Source organism: Leopardus geoffroyi, chromosome B2 (genome assembly GCF_018350155.1).
Source record: "Leopardus geoffroyi isolate Oge1 chromosome B2, O.geoffroyi_Oge1_pat1.0, whole genome shotgun sequence".
NCBI lineage: Eukaryota > Metazoa > Chordata > Mammalia > Carnivora > Felidae > Leopardus > Leopardus geoffroyi.
The window spans coordinates 61,383,233-61,396,895 of NC_059332.1; the positions used below are offsets into that span (position 1 = coordinate 61,383,233).

General features: G+C 38.2%; 1 pseudogene; it reads right to left on the minus strand.

Annotated features, from left to right (window-relative positions):
• Nucleotides 1-1,132: 1,132 nt before the first annotated feature.
• LOC123609910 lies at nt 1,133-6,301 on the minus strand (annotated as a pseudogene).
• Nucleotides 6,302-13,663: the final 7,362 nt, after the last annotated feature.

Genomic DNA, 13,663 nt, shown 5'->3' on the forward strand with positions numbered 1-13,663 from the left:
CCCCTATTCTTGATGTGCAGAAAATGTTGTAAAAGTGCATCTACATAAAGGTATTACTTTTAAAAATTCTCACCGCCATACAGAAGACCTGAAGCCAAGAGAATACATTCACATCATAGTTACTTTCTTAATTAAGTGTTAATTTATAATGTTTATACATAAGTTGATCATTTACTTATTTAAATTTTTATTAACAAGCATATTTTGAGAATGTTTAGGAAGAGTGCTTAGAGCACTGAATGAAAAAATAAAACATTATTTTTTACATGATTAGTTTAAATAATTTGAGGAGACTATAGACACAGAAATAAATCATACTACTATGGTAAAAAAAAATTAAGAATAAGGATATGTAAAAAATACAAAGTAAGCATAGGAACTCTAACAAACACTTAAGTCTCTACTAAATGTTAGTCTTGTCCTTTGAGAAGCAAACACTGAGATAATATTGGCTGTGCAAAGATTTATCTGGGGAAATGCTAGGGGAGGACAGTGATGAGGGACCCAGAAAAGGCTGAGACATCTTTAGAGTGTCATTTCCACTCCTCACAGGAGGAGCTATAAATGGTGTATTTCCGTTGCAGCTACAGTACACAACTGTGTCACATGAGTTCGGGGTCGCCCACCGCATGATCCCCAAGGGACTCTTTCCTGAGGAAAAACCAGATGTTGATGGGATGAGCCACAACCCAATCTCAGACCAGCAACTCATTTTCTCCTTCTTCCCTAATGCTTTCCAAATGTCCCTCACCCTCACATATCAAGAACTAGATATACTTGATAATTAACCTTGTGATACAACCTTAACTTTCATTTTTAAGGCCTCCAACTCTTGCTTATCACATCCTCCTCAAGTCAGCATTGCTCTATGTATCTGTTCACAGATACAATGGGGAGAGTGAGTAGCAGAAAATATTCAAGTGGATCACCTACATTCCAAACACATTTATTCCTGCCCTGTTGTGAAATCCAGTCCTACCTTCTCCTACAGATCAGGATCAATGACACTTTCCGGATGATGATTCCTCTTCTTACTTCCTGGTACCTAGGAACAAGGTGTCCAAAGTGCCCTGGCAGCCTACTAATGTACAGTGCAGCAGAAACTTTACTGTGTTCCCTGGCAAAAGGGTAACTATCGAGCCCAAGGCTTCAGGGACAGGAGCACAAAATCTCCTAGTAGGTCACTGGAAGTGATGGTGCTGCTATCACTTCTACTTCCCCTTTGATTACCAGATCCATGTATTCTTTCTACAGGGGATACAGAAGTGTATAGAGGCCTCTCACTTCATGCATATACTGCGATCCGAAGGGTAGTAGCCATCCTTTCATGGTGTTGCCCCTCAGCTGGTGCTTTAGCTATGCTAACAAAAGGCTTTTCTATGAGTGTATGAGACTGACTGCTTCAGCATGGTGGAGAATATAATACAATCAGTGGATCCCATGATTGTTGTCTCTCTCCTGAAACCCCTTCACGCCAGGTTACTCTGCTGGTCAAATGCTGTGATGTGTGGGATCTATGCTTGTGGACCATGCCTTCTGGATAGCAGTAGTGGCTGAAGATCAACAGGAGAGGCAATTCTGTACCTAGAATAGGTATCTCTCTTTAGGAATACAACATGCTGACTCTTCCTGGATAGAAAGGGTCCAGTACAGTCGAGTTGCCACTGAATGGCTGATTGGTCTTCTTTAACAGATCTTAGTATTGGTCTCTGTTTCTGTAAAGTTGTATCAACCCTGGTAAGTCAGGGTTCATACTATTGGGATAAGACTAGCTTCCATCTCTGCCACTGAGTCCACTCTGTTCACATACCAATTGTGCTAATGTTGGGGTATTCTATGATGAATATTGACTAATGTCAACTGACCTAGTCATTATGTTTATTTTGTTGTTTAATGTATCCTTCATGGCAAATACTTCCTTGTGGATGTTGACATGCAAAACAAAAATCTTCACACCCATACCCTTAAACACATATATATGTATGTGTGGGTGTATATATATATATATATATATATATATATATATATATATATATTCTTTCTTTTCTTCCCCACTGTTATTCCAAGGCCACCCTTGAATATTGATGTAATGCAACCACCATCCATTTCTAGCTTACACAAAACCATACTCAAACGCAGATCTTTTCTCCTCCTTCAGCTGCACCTGTGGTGTGAGATCTCCTCTATGGCCAAGTTGTGAGTTTGAGGAATAATGTTGGTGCAACTGTTGTGGAGCTTGCCATAATCTGCGTACTGTGTGTTCTTTCACCATTGATACTTTCAGGCACAAGCAGCAGAACTTCTTGTACTTCAACCCAAAACTGATGCAGAGCCCTTTCCTCCTTCAGATGTCACTTGAAGCTACCAGATTTCAATGACATCCAACATATGGGCTGGGGCAATATTTCTAGGTGTAGAATGTGTTGGATCCAAATCCAAAGGGCCTATAAAATTCTGTTGTTCCTTCTATGTGGTAGGAGCCATAAGATACAGAAATTTTTCTTTTACTTCCTGAGATATCCTGGCATGCCCCTGACTGTTGGACCCCTAGACATTCCACTAAAGTACTGACCCCTAAATCTTCATAGAGTTAGTCTCCCATCCTCTGGAGCTCCTGTGTCTTAATAATATTTCCAGTGCCCTAAAATCTTTTTTCTTATCCCATCTAATTACCATAATGTTATGTTATCAGTGCAATAGATCACTATGCTGTCTGTCCTGTGGGATATCCAAGCATTCAATATTTCATTAGATTATATTATAATAGGGCCATGCAGTTTGCTTATACTTGAATAAAACTATAAATGAATATTCTTTTATATCCTATTTCAATATAAACTGTTCCTGATCCTTTTTTATTGGAATGGAAAAGAGCATAATTATAAAATCAATGGCCATATACCATGTACCTGAGACCTTATTAATCTTCTCTAAAGTGACACCATGTTCAGCACAACAACTGGAACCAGTGATACTACTTAGTTAACCATGCATTAGTGCATAAGCTTCTACAAACTCTCCAAGCTTCTGCAGGGCAAGACTGGAATACTTAATATATGATATGATAAGAATCACAAATCCCTCATTATTTAGGGATTTGACCTTGTTATTCATATCTGTTTTTCCCACTTTGGATTCAATATTATTTTTGGCTTACTATCTTGGTCATGGGCATTTTCAGAGGTTTTCGTTTAGTCTCCTTCCTATGATCTCTTACCTATAGGCCAGGGTCTAATGTGGAGGCTAGTCCAATTGCCAATTATATTAATTCTGATCATATCCTTAGGGGATGGTAGAAACAACACCACATACCCAATGCTGATTCAGAGCATATACACCCTTCTGGAGAATCTTACCCCAGCCCTGCAAAGTATTGCCACTTTGTTGGCACTGGTCTTCCAAAGGCCATTCCAGCATTCTATCATGCCAGCTGCCCCAGGATTGAGGGTAACATGATATGAACAGTGAATTCTATGAGCATAGGCCCACTGCCACATTTCTTTTGCTCTGGAGTTCCTCGATCAGAAGCAATGGTATGTGGGATACCGTAATAGGGGATAAGGCATTCTGTAAGTCCATAAGTAGTAGTTTTGGCAGTAGTTTCCTTCCCCACATTGTGTTCAGGGAAGAAAAATCTGTATTCAGGGTGTCCACTGAAGTAGCAACAAAATACTGTCACTTCCATGGTGGAAGGGGTCCAATGTGAACAACCTGCCACCAAGTAGCTGGCTGAATATCCTGGAGAATGATTCCATACCGAGGACTCAGTGTTGGTTTCTGCTGCCGGTAAACTGGGCACTCAGCAGTGGTGGTAGCCAGATCAATCCTCATGAATGGAGATCCACTTTCTTGAGCCCATTCATAACCTCCATTCCTGCCAGATAGCCACTTTATTCGTGAGTCCATTGGGTGATGACAGGGATAGGTAGGGAAGGAGGCTGACTGGTATTCACAGAATGAGTAATCCTATCCTCTTGGTTATTAAAATTCTCTCTTTTTTTTTTTAAAGTTTATTTATTTTTGGGACAGAGAGAGACAGAGCATGAACGGGGGAGGGGCAGAGAGAGAGGGAGACACAGAATCGGAAACAGGCTCCAGGCTCTGAGCCATCAGCCCAGAGCCCGACGCGGGGCTCGAACTCACAGACCGCGAGATCCTGACCTGGCTGAAGTCGGACGCTTAACCGACTGCGCCACCCAGGTGCCCCTTAAAATTCTCTTTTGCTGTGCTCATCCTTTGGTGACCATTCACATGACACATAAATATTTTCACGTTTTTTGACCACTCAGAGAGTCCTATCCAATATACCTCTTTCCTAAATTTTTTGTCACCAATTTTCCAATTTTGTTCCTTCTAAGTTCCTGACCATCCAGCCAAACCACTGGGCACAGCCCCATGAAATGGTACATAATACGATGTATGATCCTTTCTCCTTCCAAGCAAAATGAACAACTAGGCGCACTGCCGGAAGTTCCACCCCCTGGGAGGTTTTTCTCTTAACTAATATCAAGGATGTCCCAGATAAGGACTGAAACGCTGCTGCTGTCCACTTTCAGGTAAGGCCTGCATATCATTTAAAGATTGCAGAGCTATCTGTAAACCAGACCTGAATTTTTTCTTCCTCTGTTAACTGATCATAAGGAATTTCCCATATAGCAATAGATTCAGGATGGAAGAGAAAAAGCTGTGTAGCAGTTATAGGGAATCTGTGCATTTGTACCTCTTCGGTATGTAGCTTACTTCTGTCTTCAGGGCCTGCTAAGGCCCAATCACATATATAGCACTTCAATTTGATGGTGCATTGCTGCTGTGCATGTGAATTTTTATGGCTTAGTGGATCAGATGCCACTCAGCTGATGATAGACAGCTCAGGTTGCATGGTGACTTGGTGATCCATGGTTCAAAGACTAAGTAGTAAGCGAAGAGCTTTTTCTGAGAAAGAAAGTAGTTATCTGCAGAGATTGGTGGGGTTTTGCTAAAATTTCCTAAATGCATACACCTACAAGGGTCTGTCAAAGGCTCTAAACAGCATCCCTAGCTGCCACCAACACTTCAAGCACCACTGGATCTGCTAGATTATATGGCCCAAGCAGCAGTGCACCTTGCACAGCAGCCTGGATCTGTTGCAGAGCCTTCTCCTATTCTGTGTCCCAAGCAAAAACTATCAGCTGTTAGGATCACTCAGTAAATGGACAAGAATAAAACACCTAAATGAAGAATATGTTGCCTCTAACATCCAAAGAGGCCCACTAGGCATTGTGCCTATTTGGCCATAGGTGGAGTCAGATGCGACAATGTATCCTTTACCTTAGAAGTGATATTTCCACATGCCTCACACCATTGGAACCTTAGAAATTCCACCAAGGTAGAAGTCCCCTGAATTTTTGTTAGATTTATTTCTCACCCTCTAACATGAAAATGTCTTACCAATAACTATAGACCAGTTGCTGTGTCTTGCTCTTCAGGTCCAATCAGCATAATGCCATCAGTGTGACATCTTGTGGAAAGGAAAGATAACCAAGATTCCTAAGAAGAAAAGTATGACATAGGCCTGAAAAGTTGGTATACTTATGAGGTAGAAAGGGAAGTTGTACTGCTAGCCAGCTGAAAGAAACTGCTTCTGGTATACCTTATTGGAAAGAATGGCAAAAAGGAATTTGCCAGATCAATAGCTACATACTGGGTACCAGGGGATATGTTAACGTGCTTGAAGCCACATCTGGTATAGCAGCTTAATTGCAGTCATCACCTTGTTATGTCTACTCTCAGCCACTGTCATTCTCCTAGTTCCATCTGTCTTTTGCACAGGCTAAATAGGGAAGTTGAGTGGATATGCAGTAGATATCAACACCCTAGCATCCTTCAACTCTTTGACGGTGGCACTAATATCTGCAATTATTCCAGGAATGCAATATTGGTTCACTGTTTTCCTAACTAGAGGCAGTTCTAGTGGCTTCCACTTGGCCTTTCCCACCACAATAGCCCCGAATCCATATGTAAAGGAACCAAAGTAAGAAATCTGCCAGATGATGAGTATATCTATTTCAACTATACATTCTGGAACAGGGGAAATAACCACAGAATGGGTTGGAGGACCCACTGGACCCACTGTAAGATGCACTTGAATTAAAAATCTATTAATTTCCTGAGTTCGATAAGACTCTGCTCTCACTGGTGAGCCATAGTGATGTTTTGGGTTCCCTGGAATTAGTGTCAGTTCAGATCCAGGGTCCAGTAATTCCTGAAAGCTCTGATTGTTTCCATTTCCCCAACGCACAGTTACCCTGATAAAAGGTCCCATTGGGGAAGGCTAGAAGAAAGGTTAACATTACAAATTTTTGGTACTGTCCTGGGATTCTAACTCCAGGGGATCCAACTTCCCTTCATTCAAAGAGTTCTGGATCTGTAAACTAACTCAAGTCTGTTAATTGATGGAAGGACTGTGACTCTCTGTTTTTATGATTCAGATACTCCTGGTGCTTAAATCTGTATTAGCCAGGGTTTTCCAGAGAAACGAAATCAACAGAGTATGATATATATTATAAGGAATCGGCTCATGTAACTATGGAAACTGAAAAATTCTTTGATCTGCCATCTGCAAACTAAATACCCAGAAGGGGTGGTGGTTCAAAGGCCTGAGAGCCAAAAGCCAATGGTGTAGACTCCAGTCCAAGTCTGAAGGCCTGGGAGCCTCAGAATCTCTGAGCGTAAAATATTGAAATTCCAGCTTGGCAGTCCATTTAAACTTTCTGACTTTTTATTCTAGTCAGGCCTTCAACAGAGTATATGATGCTCACCCATATTGGGGAGGACCATCTGCTTTACTCACTTCACGAATTCAAGTACTAATGTCTTCCAAAATACATTCACAAACATAAACACACTCAGAAATAATGTTAAACCAGATATCTGAACACTTCTTGTCCCAATCACCACAGCACATAAAAATCAACCATCAGAGTTACCATCTCCCCCAGATTTCAAAGAGCCGCCACCACAGCAGCCCATTTGCCTCATCCTCTGGAAACTTTTCTAGAACATCAAATCTCATATTCTGAGAAAGTGCCCCCAAATCAATGAATTATGACATCTATTTGTATATTTTACCCCCTTGTTCAAGCTATCTAAAAATCCACTCCAAGCGATATTTCCTGTCTCTTGCTTGCATATTCTTGCAATCCTTTCAGTGTATAATCTCTTTCAAGCTCATAATATCCCCAGTCATGATACTGATTTTCAGCCTGAGAGCCAAGAAAGGAGTTTGGAAGAGCCTTTGGGCTGATGGTGGGAAATACCATTTCTTCCTAGACCTTTGTAGTGTCTTTTAACACAGCAGACATACTAACTCTACTAGGGAAATGTGGGTCCACCTCTGCAAGCCCAGAAGGTTCATGGGGGTCTGCAACATGCTCAGAGGCCTTCATTTAGTTGACCCATTAAAAGTTTTCAAGCCCCAAGTTTTCCATACTAGACTACTGGCCTTGGCATTGGCTAAACACTCAAAAAGAGTCATATTTTCAATCTATTGTATTGCTACCCTGCTGTTCCTGCCTCTCAGTTCTTCTCCTACAAGAGATGTCTGCTTTCTAAGTTATCAAAGACAACTTCTGACTTTCACACTTTTTCATTAACTGCCTGCTAATGACCCTTAGTTCTCATTAGCCATCATCAGGTGGTTAATACAACTTAGTAGTCAACTAACTCCACTCTCTTTGTAGGCATCTTTTACACCATTATATTTGAAAATTTTTTTTTTCAACGTTTATTTATTTTTGGGACAGAGAGAGACAGAGCATGAACGGGGGAGGGGCAGAGAGAGAGGGAGACACAGAATCGGAAACAGGCTCCAGGCTCTGAGCCATCAGCCCAGAGCCCGACGCGGGGCTTGAACTCACGGACCGCGAGATCGTGACCTGGCTGAAGTCGGACGCTTAACCGACTGCGCCACCCAGGCGCCCCTACACCATTATATTTGAAATGCCCAAATAGCCACACCTGCAAAAGCATTCCCTCCATATTAACATTTGCCAAGCTACCAGTAGTAAAATTTTTAGCAATTGGGGTCCTACTTAAGCAAGAGATTCTCATGCCTCACCTACCAACCAGGATGGTGTTCTCTTTGCCTGTTGCATAATGAGTGAGCTAGTCCCAAATTTCCATCTTAATATCTGTTTCCTCAGTTCCACTTGTGTTAGTCTGGGTTCTCCCAAAACCAGATGCCAGGACAGGACCAGATGTGCAAGAACTTTATTGGGGAATGTGCTAGTAAGAGAAAATGGGAGGGAACTAGAGGAGACTGTGAGAGCCATTAAACTCTGATGAGTCTGATCGCTGTCAAGGAGAGAGGAAAGGAAGAGTCATAGCCTACAGTGAAATTCTAAAAAAAGTTTCAGCAAGGCCAAATCTTTAAGCCAAAATTACCCATCAGAGGAGCCCCAAGTCTCAGAATAGTCCTGCCTTATATACCTTCTACGTTCTGTCACTGGCTGGGAGCAATGCTGGAGAAGCATAGCCTCAACATGAATGTGATGTGGTAATGACTTTCAGATTATGGCAGCTAGGGCCAGCAGTCAATTATGCAATCCTCCCTAGGAAGTCTGAGAGGTGTATTTTTATGGCAGCCACATATTTCTACCACTTATGCTGAGAAATTTCTTAACAATGACACAGACATTTTATTTTTGTCTAATAGAAGAGAGTTTTTGAAACTGTATTGAGCTACTGATACAGACATGGTTCATCCTATTGGTTTAGTAAGCAGTGAATAGCATCTACAGCGACCAGCACTGATGAAGGAATAATGTGAAATACATGATGAGAGGAGTAAAAAACAATGATTCCTCAGGTTAAAAAGATGGAAGTAGCATATCTGTATGTAAATGAAGCACTGAATAATGTGAATGGACAGTAAATTTTGCTAATAGAGTTACTGACATTTCTAAGTGCAGTTTTTCTCCTTCATTCATCAGGTCATGGTATCCAAGATAAAAGTTTAAAAGGAGTCAAAACCATTATGCATACTATATTAACAGTTTAGTTAATCTCTAATTTGAGTTATCTCTAGCCATCTAAATAACCAAAGTAAGTCATGACTCATGAGAAAGTTTGTATTTTCCAAAATTAGCCCTACTTAATTTGAAAAGAAAAAAAAAATAGAATTTCCATACTATAATCAAAGAGTTTCTGTGTCAATTCATGTTGCATAAAACATAAACCTTGCATTAAAAATATTTCATTTGCAAATAGGAAACAGAGTTTGTCCTGCATGAAATCCATTTTCACCTATAGGTCCTACTGTACCCTGCCAAGACACTAATATTCTGCTCACATTGTAGGTTTTTTTCTTTTTCCTTTTTTCTTTTTTTTCTTTTTTTCTTTTCTTTTTTTTTTTTTTAAATGAATGCTAAAGAGTCAATGAGCCCATTTGCCATGTAGAGAACAAAAATAAAAAATAAAAATAGATGCCTCAGTAACAGATATAGAATGAACAAGCACATATTTAGCTAAGAACTCAGGTATCTCTGAAAATATGTCAAGATTGACTTTCACAATTTGATCCCAACCTCACATCAATTATCTGAAATTCAGTGGGAATGCCCATTTCTATGACAATACTATATTCAAATAATGGTATTAAGATGATGTGGTTTTGTTCTACATCTGGGCACAGTATATCTGCTATTGCATAAGGACAATAATTTTATTCACTCGTAAGCCATTTAAATAAGAAATGAGGTATATATCGTTTGTGTGATTTGTTTGTTTATTTCAGCAGTATGCCACAGAAGGCTTATGACCACAGAAAACCCAGGAATGGATTTAAGTACAGGTCATTCGTGTCACATAGAAAATGAGATCTGGGTACTATAAATTAGATGTCTGTATGGTGATTTGATGCATGCATGTAAACTCTCAATGGTCATTTGGGTTCACTATCTTCTATTTCAGGGTCACTATGAGGAAGGTCACTTTTCTCTACTGCAACTGATAACAAATGAAATGTATTATATACTTAATACATGTTTGCATTTACCTTTGTAGAAGGAAATGAAATGGGGTTACATTACAGTAATATGAAGAGATTGAAAGTATAAAATTTAAAGCAAATACTAAATTTTTCTAGTCCCCCTATATATTACTATAATAAGACCAGAACTGAGTCTGGTTTCTCAGCAGAGGGTGATTAATATCTGTGCCTTAAATTATTCTATAGCTGTAACAAGAAAAATATTCAAAGGTGAAGTAAAAGGTTACTCATAGAATTAAAAATATTAATATATCTTTTTATAGATTAAATTAAAATTATAGACATATCAATCAATATATAGAGAAATATAAATATGATTTTAGACATATTCATAAAGCTTTGTTTTAAAAATTACAGTTTTTACAGTAAAATTCTCCTTGGACTGAAACTTGGCTCACAGGATTTCAGTACAGATGGGAAATACATTTTTAAGTTATATATATAAAAAATAAAGCATTCTTTAGAAAAGAGTTGAAAATGAAAGATGTTTATAATTTTAGGATGCTTTCTGTTAATTCTTTTTGAAGGTGATTCAACATCTTAACATTTTGGTTCTTAATTCAGAATGTGGTTTCTCCGTAGGCAAATTTGAATGGAGTGTAGGGACAATTATTCAGGTAATGAAGATAAATAAACTCGTTCTAAATGAAAGTGGGTTTATTGGTTCAAATTATCCAGACTGGGTGGATAAATTAATTGAATTAGTTAGTGAATTGCTCAACACTTCACTTTGAATGTGTGGATACCACCTGAATAATACTGTAATGGGATAATTAAATGATAACCACATAAATATGTGTGCCTCAATACAAAGAAATTTTGAAGTGAGTGAAGTTGCAATAGTTTTCAATAAATGAGTGATTCAAATGAAAATAAAAGTCTATATGTCTTATCTTAATAAAATTTAATTACAAACAAGTTTTACCAAATGTTTTACTTTCCTTTAACCCAAAATATAACAAAATGAGTACACCCAAGGAATGATAAATATGCTTTCAACATTACAGAATATCGTTAAGACTAAAAGGCTCTATCCAGGTAATAAAGCTTTGTTCTAAATATAAATTTAAATATCACATTTTTATGGCTCTGAAAGCATTTTTCTCACACTAACATTTAAAAGGAAGACTCAGCCATTTTTCTTAGCCAACTATATTTCCCCTCAGACTGCAGACCCACCATTGCCAACTCTTAAAATCACTGGAGTTTCCAAGGGAGAGGACAGCAATTCAGTTTGAGTCTTTCCTCTGTTTCTTACTCATATATGAAATTAAAGTAGCTTCATTTACTTTATTTGTGAATATTATATGAGCTTATATATAAAGAAGTAGTTTTAAACTATATTATTCTTAAAAAAAATTTTTTTTTACATTTATTTATTTTTGAGAGACAGAGAGAGACAGAGTGCCAGTGCAGGAGGGGCAGAGAGAGAGGGAGACACAGAATCTGAAGCAGGTTCCAGACCCTGAGCTGTCAGCACAGAGCACAAAGCAGGGCTCAAACCCACAAACTGTGAGATCACCACCTGGGCCGAAATCGGTTGCTTAACCAACTAAGCCACCCAGCCACCCCTAAGCTATATTATTTTTTAAAAATGATATTAAGGGGAGCCTGGGTGGCTCAGTCAGTTAAGTGTCTGACTTCAGCTCAGGTCATGATCTCACAGTTTGTGAGTTCCAGCCCTGTGTCGGGCTCTGTGCTGATAGCTCAGAGCCTGGAGCCTGCTTCAGATTCTGAGTCTCATTCTCTCTCTCTCTGCCCCTCCCCCGCTCACACTCGGTCTCTCTCTCTCTCTCTCTCTCTCTCTCTCTCTCTCAAAAAATAAACATTTAAGAAAAACATTTTTAATGATGTAAGAAAATGATAGTAAGTGAAGAAAACACAAATCTCCGTTGGAAACAGGAACTGTTCAAGAAATTTTAAAATATGAAAACATATATTTTTAAAGATAGTTTTAGGAGTTTCTGGGTGCCTTAGTCAGTTAAGCCTCCCACTCTTGGTTTTGACTCAGGTCATGATCTCACGGTTTCTGGGTTTGAGGCTCATGTCAGTCTCTTCACTGACAGTACAGAGCCTACTTGGGATTTTCTTTCTCTCTCTCTCCCTCTCTCTCTGCCACTCCCCTACTTGTGTGCTCTCTCTCTCTCTCTCTGTCTCAAAATAAATTAATTAATTAAAAAATAATAAAAATTAAAAAGGCATATTTAATTTCTACTATTTTATATTCAAAAATGTTCTTGTTGAAGACAAGGAATTAAATATATAGAAATGTAAAATCTGAAACATACAGCTATTGAAAGTAAATAAGAAATAAATAAATATAAATAATAAATATAAAATATGTATATAATATATAATTATATAATATATGATAGTTATATAAGTAATATTGTATAATATAATTCTATTAATAGTGTATAATATTATATATAATATATTTAATGCAAATATTATACAATAAATAAAGATTATATAATTATATAACAAAATATGATATAGAATATAACAATCTTATATATTAATATATAAATAATTAATAAAATAATCATAAGATCAATGAAGAAAATTACTAGTTGTATGGGTTGTTTTTCTCTTTATCTGTAAATAAATGCAGAAACCTGCCATGCTAGAAGAAATACAACCTAGCATGGAGTGGAAAGAAGAAATAGAAATAATTCCTTGGTAACAAACAAGATTTGATTCAATAAATTGCTATTGAACATGTACTAGAGTGCAAGTGATATTCTGTATATTTATAAAGAAACTCTGAGGAAATATCACCTATTTGAATATAAATAAAGTTTGCTTTCAGGACTTCAAGCCAAATGTTATCAAATCCTTTGTATCTCTTCTAGTAGCCCCTTGAGTCTTCCTCATTATCCAGAGAGCTCCTAGGTCACTATAGGTTGAGTTTAGATGATGTTAGCATCTTTGGGTATGAATAAAGTACATATTTTTGAGACTTCTAAGTAAAGTGTCATAGGGGGCATTGCTTTGAGACAAGATACATAATCTTGAGGTTATAAATAAAAGGAAAAGAAAAGAAAAAGAAGTAAAAGGAAAGGAGTGATCTAAGAATGATAAGTTATTATCTTCTGACCAAGAGATACTTAATGTTTCCCTCCACTTAATTAAACTTTAGATATTTTGTTGGCTGACTATAAGGCCCTGTCCCCCCTTTCTTAGAACGTTTACTTTAGTAAAATTGCAACTGTAATCCTTTCTCTTTCCCTTTGAGATGGATATCTTCTATAACTCAGGATTGTCTTTCTCAAGAACCTGAGAGCTATCCCTTTGAAATGTATTCATCAAGAAAGATTGTGCTCCCCCCCACACCCCCATACCTAGCCCTGCCTCCCAGTCTCTGTGGAAGTGTTAGAGCCTAACCTGAAACAATGAACAAACACAGATGACCGAATCACATTGACCAAACCAGCCCATCATCCTGAAGTACTTTTCCACTAGCTCACACAGCACTTAAGAACTCTCCTGCCTTTTGTTTCAGAGGAGTTAACTTTAGTCCTTCCCCCCCTCCCCATTGCAATACAATAGTCTTGAATGACACCTTTCTTGCCTGTTTAACTGGTCCCAAGCAATTTTTTTTTTAACATTGGGTAAAGACTGCTATAAAAACAA